Consider the following 8698-nt stretch of genomic DNA (forward strand, 5'->3'; position numbering starts at 1 on the left):
AGATACGATTCATCTAATACAAAGAATCGTTTCAGTGGCACTTTGTCTTGATCTGGCAGAGATGGGGATAGGCCAGCATCAGGAAATGATGCTTGGAAAGTACCTGTAACTCAGTATAAAAATTGTAACCCAGATCCTCTTCTTTGTAGGTTCTTCTGCCATTTCTCTGCTCATCCAGTGCCTTTATAAGCCAGCATGTAGGAGAAAGCCTGTATTATGACTTTGGATGTCAGTGATATGGCATAGGAAGGAAGAATGCAATGTTCCACTGAAAAGAGAGGTGATTGGCATCAGGTAGCCAGGCATGGAGCTCTCAAGGAATGTTTCTTCTGACTTGAAGAAGGAAGGAATGTCTGAGGAGAGCTCTATGTGGCCCAAACCAGCTCTATCTCAGCATCTTATAAAAATATTTGCAAGCATAACCTGACAGTTAAGGGAAATGTGGGAGAACCTGTTCTGAACAGCACTGAGATGGTATTAAAGATAGGTCATAACTTTCCATAAAATTTATATGCATAAAACGTGATTTAAGAAAGCTCACTTTTTAGGTAAGAAGAACTACTTGAAAGGAATAAAAATAAGAAGGAATCCAATAGAACAATGTAATTGATGGCTTCTGAAAACAGAGAAAGACTGAATAAATTCAGGTCCTAAGAGGTGTTTGGAATGTTTTCACAGACCAAAATGATAAGACTTTATGAGCATATTGATATACTACCAGTCAATCATCTGTCTTGACTGATACTGTCTTAGTATCATGTTTATTGTCATGGCCTGGGGTACTGAGTATAGGCTGAGTACTAGTATAGTCGATACATTTTGAGTAAGGATTACACTGAGTACAGTTATGTTTAACTTGGTCAAACCGTGGTGTGTGTGTGTGTGTGTGTGTGTGTGTGTGTGTGTGTGTGTTGAAAATATAACCAGTGGATCAGTCTGCTTTCATTTTGAAACCAAAGCAAAGCACTGTGATTTATAAACATACAAGTGTACTATAAAAGGAGTAAGAGTTGGAGCTGTTTTCAGAATTGATTTGATTTTGTAAGTGTTCACACCTACAGTGGAACTGTGCATGTATTGCTGAGTGTGGTCTTACAAGAAAAGGATAGTAGCAAAGCATGCTGTTGTGGTCAGTGTTGACTGAATACAAAACATTCTGTTGAAGAAGGTGTTGCCCCACACAGAGCACATTTCATTTTTGTCCATCATCAAAACTATTCAGGTGCTTCATTAGTTATTTGTCTTTTGGCAGTTCTGGAGTTTAAACAAGGGCCTTATGTTGCTGGTGGTGTACTACTTGAGCCACACCCACAGCATTTTGTTTAAATTTTCCTTTTGAGATAGTGTTTTATGCCTTCTCCACCTGCCTCAGTTGTCCATAAGACTATATTCTTCCTACTTATGATTCCTGCATAGCTGGAACTACAGAGATGTGGGTTCCTGTTCCTAGGTGTACCTTTTCCCCAAGCTAGCCTCCAAAAGTGATCCTCCTGATTTTTACCTCCCAAGTAGAAGGGATTACAGGCATGATCACAACATCTGACCGTATATCCTCATTTTTATGATCATTTTATTTCATAAAACACTTATGAACCAAAATTAAGAATCTACAAAGATCTCAATCATGAATTGGAAATTCTTTCTGTATTGAAACCTTATATTTATTTTATTACCGTATATTACTTTATTACCTTATATTTTATTACCTTATATTTGCTTACCTTTAGGCAACAAATAACCAAATTCTTTATGGCTCTTGAACCTTTCCATGAATAATGAGGAAGGCTATCTCCTTTCTTTATATGAAGGTTTTTATATTTAATAATGCTGATAGCATGTACTGAAAGTTTGCTATATTGAAGGTACTGTGATAAGATATGCAATAATTATCCATTATAATAATTACCCATTTCACAGGTGAAGACACTGAAGTGTAAAGAGATGAAAGTATGACTTACACAGTCTACAATTAGTAAATAGCTAAACCAAGCTTAAATTCAAGTTTGACATAAAAAAGATCTTTTTACCTCAAAGTTTGGAAATTGTTAACAATATTCTCCCATAAGCAAAAAGGGAAATCATGACTAAATGCTGCTATGGTTTCAGTACATAACTGGCTTGGGGCCATGGTCTTGCTTGATCTTGCCCACTCCTAAGATTCCCCAAGATAAAAATAGCAGCTGAAATGACTCTAAAGGGCCTTCACATATTCGAGACTAAGACTGGAGAATGCTCTTTTTGAGTGCTTGCTAAATTTCCAAATCTGGCAGCTGAGATCCTTAATGCTAAAAATAAACAGGAAAGTCGTGATTAAGGCCAAGTCATAAATCATTTGCAACTGTATGTTGGGTGGGGGTAGAGCACATGGTTTTGTTATAAATGACTTCTGTCCTGTCCTGTTATTTAAAATGCTTTAAACATGTTCCTTGAGTTTTTGTGTTAAAACAACTTTGGAAACTTCAGAAAAGAGTCAGAAAGCTCAGAACAGAGGACTGGAAATCCTAAGTACATCTAGGCTTGAACTCATCTAGCTCCCAAGACATGCTCTGATGAGCCTTGGTCTTGAGGCCTTCTGGGGAACTTAATAGTTCATATTTTGATTTAAGCACTTACGTATCAAATTTCATGGGTTCCCCACTATTTTAAGTAATGGCCCTTTCTGTCAACCATTCATTTGTTTACCTATTATTGTCAGGTCTTTTCTTGGAACTCAGACATAACTGTTTAATCAACTACAGCCTTATAATTAAATGCTTGACTTATGTAGAGAAGTAGGCAACGAAACAAACACAGATCGAAGGTTTAGCTCTCATTTTTTAAGTCTTCCTTTTTGGGGCCTTGAACTCAGGGCTTGTTCTTTAGCCTTTTCACTCAGGGCTAGTGCTCTATCACTTGAGCCACCACTCCATTTCCATCTTTTATTTTGTCAGTAATGGGGCTTGAACTCAGGGCCTGGGCGCTGTCCCTGAGCTCTTTTTGCTCAAGGCTAGTACTCTAACATTTTTAGCCACTTCTGGGTTTTTGACTGGTTAAATGGAGATAGGAGTTTCACAGGGACTTTTCTGCTGGGGCTGGCTTCAAACTGAGATCTTCTATTTCAGCCTCCTGAGTAGCTAGGAATGGCTGGGCATGAGCCACTGGTGCCTGGCCATTTCCAGCCTTTTGCTGGTTAATTGGAGATAAGTCCCACGGACTTTCCTGCCTGGGCTGGCTTCAAACCACAGTCCTCAGATCTCAACTTCCTGAGTAGCTAAAATTAAGACATGAGCCATCATAGCCCAGTGGCCCAGCTTGAAAAGCCTTCTCGAACAATGAGTTTTTGTTTAGTTATTTCATACAGTACTCTGAAGCGTTAAGGTTCTGGAAAGTGGCTCAAGTACCGCAAAGGATGAGTGAGATGAGAAAGGAATGGGGTAGCCCCAGTGTTGGTTTGCTTTGATCCTCCCTTCAGAACTGAAGGCTTTACTTCGACAGTCTCTAGAAATGCAGCTGGATGACAAACTTCAGCCAGCAGCCCTGTTTGAAACACGCCTTTTACTGTAGAGGGCTGCCTTCTGCCAGCAGGCGACAACACTGAAGAACCACAGTGGTTTTGGTGCACTCCACAAGACCATGCAGACCTGTGGTGACTTCATGCTTAACTCCCACGGTTCAACCAATCTTGCTTCCACAGTACTAGAGTGCCAACCGCAATGGCTGTGCGGTGTTTTCTGATGCTAACTTGTTCTGAGTCAGTTTCCTTGGGAACCTGGCCTAAAGCAAAATCAACCACAGAAGTTAGACTTTCATTTATATATTCAGGCTGTCCCTCTCATATACAGGATTGGATTTAGAATTTTTCAGCTTTACAATGGCACGGAAGTGACAGATCTTCAGTAGAAGCCTTGCATCAAATATCGAGTTTTGATCTTCCTTGGCTAGATACTGGGCAGGGTATTGAATCATTGCTCTTTACCAGTCATGTGATCACGAAGGTGGCCAAGTCTGTAGTGTGCCGGATTGCTAAACTACAATGTTGGGCAGATTAATGGTCTTAAATGCATTTGAAAATGTGTTTTACATTTACATTGGGTTTATCAGAACATAACCAGATTGTGAGAAGTATCTGCATGTAGGATATTCATGTAAGTTTGCACTTCAAATAAATCAAAGAATCTTTGATAGCTACCAGTTTTACAATTCAACAAATGTTCCACTGAATATGAAAAGTTGTCCTTATGATTTTATGCAAGATCAATTTAAGTTCATCTTCAAAGTGCCATCTAGGCAGTATTTTTCCTTTGTAATTGTTCCTGCTTAGCCTTTATGTTACATTTACACATATACCTGTATCCCTTTGAAAACAGAAATTGCTTTAGGAAACAAAATCATGGCTACTTTTAGGGACACCTAAAACTAGGAAAGCATATTAACAGAAATGATCATGACATTATGTAGGGCTTTCATGCCAATATTCCCAAATATGACAGAGTAGCTGTCCCCCTACTTCTAAGAAAACAATTCAGAGATTTTGTCACAATCTACTATGGCCTTAAAAAGTATATTTTATATAGACATTTGTACTTCTTTCACAAAAGAAAAAACCCTCACATTCAAGCCAGTGTCCTTGGCTCATGCCTGTAATTCTAGCTATTTGGAAGGCTGAGATTGTTGAGATGGAGGTTTGAGGTTAGCCTGGCAGAAAAAGTCTGTGAAAAGTTTCTGGTTTGAAGCCAGCTCAGGCAGAGAAAATTCTTGAGAAACCTTCTCAATAAAGAGATAGACACATCCTTGTTGGAAATATAAAGTAAATCACACTCAGACAGAAAGTAAGACCTTATTTAAAAAAAATAACCAGGGTGTTGGGTTGGTTGCATGGCTCAAATTGTAGAATACTTGCCTAGCAAGGCCAACTTCAAACCTCAGTACTACACACACACACACACACACACACTCAAATTAATAATACTCACCTAGTCTCTCATAACATTGGGGGGAAAACAGTAACAAAACAGTTGAGTGTCCTATGATAGAAGTCACTGTACTCTGTGGTGCTTGGAGAAACTTGCAAAGAAATTTCCATCTAATCAAGCTGATGAAAGGTTTAATTGCTGAAAAGACAAGTCCAGTGTTCTGGACCCAAGCAGTCTTCTTCAGAGCTTATTCCATAATTCAACCTCACCCAACAGTCAAACCAACAGAAGGAAGAAGGGCAGAGGCATAAATTGACCTTAATTTTCCTTCATGTTTGCCCCAAAGGATATACACACATCACACAGTAGCTTTTTGCTCCTGCACTAGAGATAACAAGACAAGCTTTATTGAAGTTGAGGTGTGTAGCTTTGGCAATCACTAAACTTGATATGGTAGCAATTATGTGATTAGTGGAACATGTCAGAGGAATCAAAAGAGACACTCAGGATGCAGGGTTGAAAAAAGTATGATTTACTAGGAAGAATGACAAAGTATTTTAAATCTTTGCTATTTAACAGACAAGGTTGTATCTGAAGCCTAAAATACCAAGCTTAGAGACTTGAGAACTCTGTATGGCTTCAGAGTTTAAAAATTAAAAATTGGGGCTGGGGATATGGCCTAGTGGCAGGAGTGCTTGCCTCGTATACATGAGGCCCTGGGTTCGATTCCCCAGCACCACATATACAGAAAATGGCCAGAAGTGGCACTGTGGCTCAGGTGGTAGAGTGCTAGCCTTGAGCAATAAGAAGCCAGGGACAGTGCTCAGGCCCTGAGTCCAGCCCCAGGACTGGCAAAAAAAAATAAAAAAATTAAAAATTGTAGAAATTGATCTATTGAATAACATTGGAAAATGTGAAATACTAATAGCATCAGTGCCCACATATAAAATATCCTGCCCACATATAAAATATCCTGTCTGGAGAAATAGTGAATAAATCAAACATGAAAAAAATGCAAATGTATAGTAGCAATTGTGTATTTTCAAGCAACAATACTGTTCTACCAAAAGTGAGCACATCTATTCATTATAATGTACACGTCAAATCACTTTTTTTTTTTTTTTGTGGGTCCTGGGGCTTGAGCTCAGGGTCTGGGCTCTGTCCCTGAGCCTCTCTGTATTCAAGGCTAGCACTCTACCACCTGAGCTGCACAGCTCCACTTCTGATTTTTTCTGAGTAGTTTATTTGGAGGTAAGAGTCTCATGGACTTTCCTGTCCAGGATGGCTTTGAACTGCCATCCTCAGATCTCAGCCTCCTGAGTAGCTAGGATCACAGGTGTGAGCCATCGAGCCTGGTTCAAATCACTCTTGTTATGTACAGTAGCTATATTTTTTAAGTCAAGGAACTCTAAACCACACCAACTCTGGCCTTCTTAACATTATTTTTCAGTCCTGGGAACCCAGGGTCTTAAGTATGCTAGGTTAGCACTCTACCACTGAGCTAGATCTTTGTTCATGGACTTGGGGAGAAAGTAAATCAATGCAGTTGATTTCTTCAATTAACAAATATTTTGACCACCTAATTCACATTCACTGTTGTGTTAAGACATTGTTAGTGCATTCATGGATATACCAGACATTCTCTGCCCTAGTGGTCTATTGTCTAATAGAAGCTGAAAACTATGTTGCTTTACAGTGAGGCATGGGAAGTGGTGATAGGAAAGTACAAGTTTCATATAAGAACCAAGTACTTAAGCAGTACCTGTTGTAAGTTGAGGACTTAAGACTGTATATAGAAATTGGGAGAAATTAATGAAGGAAAAGCATGTACAAAGTTCTGGAAGGAAAGCACGTGCCTTTTAAAGAACTGGGGGAAAAAAAACCAACCTCAGCTTAGTCTGAGAAAGGAAGGTGGCAGTATAGAAAGACTAAGTATGCAAGCTCATAAAGAGCCTGGTAAAACTACTAAGGAATAAGGGCTTTATCCTGATAGCAGTACAAAGTCAGTAAAATGATTTATGTCATGGAGACCAGAGTCATAATTTAGAATAGTACTGTTACTCTAGAGTGGGAAATGAAGGCAAGGAGGTAAAAGTAGGATTCTCAGATAGCATCCCAGGTGAGATGAAAGTGGCATGCACTAGGGTAGTGTGCTGGGAATGAAAAGAATGGAAAGCTAGAAGAAAATGGTAGACATAGACAAGACTTGGAAACTGGTGAATGTGGGCCATGTAGGAGAAGCTAAAGATCTCACCTAGAATTCCTCCTTGAACAGTTGTGGGGAGGATAAAAACATTGCTGAAAAGTAAAATGCAGAAACTCAAGATCTAGAGGAAAGATGCTGGGCTCTCATTTTGGACACACTCAATTGGAGAAAGTACAGAATAATCTAGTGCAAATACCAGGCAAACAAGTGAATGGATGGATCATATATTCTATCTATTGATAGAATACAGGTGCTTTGATCTAGATGTAGATATGATATGGTCTGAGGTGATATCCAATGATTGACAGCCCTAATTTAATGTTAAGTGTAGGGCAGAGATCAGAGTTACAACAAAATCCATGTCCACCAACTTAACTGATGACTTAATTTCTATCTTCTATTCTTGTAGGCCAACTCTATTACTAGAGGCAATAATAAACATGAAAATATTATTTGATGTTTTTATTTTTCTTCCCCTGTAAGGCTATACACTAGTAATGAAAATGCTCTAAATAAAACATTTGTAAAATAAATTAAAATACAGTCTATAAACCAGGCAGCCATGAATTACTCAATTTCTAGCTTCACCTACTTTTAGCTTTTTTTTTTTAATATAACAGATACATAACAGTTTTTCTTTTTCTGTTTTCCTAGACAGTTTTGATGGCTCTGCAGTTGAATGGCAGCCAAGACAGTTTTTTCCATCAAAACATCTGATAAAGTAGATCTGTGTTTCAGGAAACCATGTAAAAGATCCAAATACAGTTTTGGATGAGAAAATGGGGACTTATATACTTTTTCTTTTTTAATTTGGCAGTGCTGGGGATTGAACTCAGGATCTCTCACACTTGCTAGGCAAGCATTCCACTCAAGTCACACCCTCATCCTTTAGCTTTTTTCAAATGTACAACCTCAAACTAGCTTTGTCTGGGCTGGTTGTAGATCTTCCAGTCTCTCTTTTCCAAGTAGATGGGATTATAGGCATGTACTATCACCATAACTGCCTAAGTGCTAGCTTGCTTTTCTTTCCCTTCCTCCCTCACTATTTCTCTTTTATAAAATGTTTTTTTTTCCTTTTCATATGCTATAGTAGAAATGAGAATGTGGACTCTAGATTGACTAGTCAGTGGTGTACAGATATATTTTTAACCAGTTCTCTCAAGGACAAAAAAAGCCTTAATTTGTAGGGTTGGTCAATGTTTATGGTATAAATACTTTCATGATAATCAATTTAAGCTACCTACTTAAAGTCACTGAAGGTAGAAAAAAATGTACACTACTGCTGGGCGCTGGTGGCTCATGCCTGTCTGTAATTCTAGTTACTAAGGACGCTGAGATCAAAAGATCACAGTTCCAAGCCAGCCTGGACAAGAGTCTTTGATACTCTCATTTCCATTTAACCACCAAAAAGCTGGAAATGGAGCTGGGGCTCAAGCTATTAGAGCACTAGCCTTGAGGGAAAAAGCATAGGGACACAGCCCCGGCCCTGAGTTCAAGCCCCAGGACTGGTACACAGATACAGACACAGTCAGACAGACAGACAAATACATACACACAGTATACCATCGGCTTGTATATGCCAGTGCAAGCTGGCTGTACT

The sequence above is a fragment of the Perognathus longimembris genome, chromosome 24 (assembly GCF_023159225.1).
Source record: "Perognathus longimembris pacificus isolate PPM17 chromosome 24, ASM2315922v1, whole genome shotgun sequence".
Taxonomy (NCBI): Eukaryota; Metazoa; Chordata; class Mammalia; order Rodentia; family Heteromyidae; genus Perognathus; species Perognathus longimembris.